This window comes from Ctenocephalides felis, unplaced genomic scaffold, assembly GCF_003426905.1.
Source record: "Ctenocephalides felis isolate EL2017-DRISC unplaced genomic scaffold, ASM342690v1 CF-g0.4_SCAFFOLD_01170, whole genome shotgun sequence".
Lineage (NCBI taxonomy): Eukaryota > Metazoa > Arthropoda > Insecta > Siphonaptera > Pulicidae > Ctenocephalides > Ctenocephalides felis.
In genome coordinates this window covers 8479562-8480041 of record NW_020537324.1, presented here as the reverse complement: position 1 = coordinate 8480041, position 480 = coordinate 8479562, and positions in this window count along the sequence as shown.

The window sequence follows — 480 nt, the reverse complement described above, 5'->3', positions numbered from 1 at the left end:
GCAATTGTATGAACTACGGACAAGTTGAAAAAAAATGTTTTTTTCACAAAATAGCGACTGTCTGAAAAAAAAATATTTGTTTTTGACACAAAGTTGATGATGAGCATAGCTCATACTGGTGAAAACTCAGTGAAAATTTCAAGTAAATCGATTCAGTAGAAGTTGGGAAATTGTGGGTAGAAAGTAGACAGAGGAGTATTATTGTCGTCAAAATGAAATTAATTTAAATTTTGGAAAATTCTCTTGTAGACATATTATTGAATAGATAAACTTTGAAGAAAAAACAAAACGATTTTTTCTAAAATTAATTTATAGATCAGAATACTCCTATAATAGTTTTAATGAATATGAATTAATATTTAGCAACTTTGTTAACGACGAAAATGAAAATTTCATTAAAAACTAATGAACACGCTTTTTTGCTCTTGGTTACATACAAAAAGGCGGAAGGGAGATATTTGACAACCTTATATCATAGTC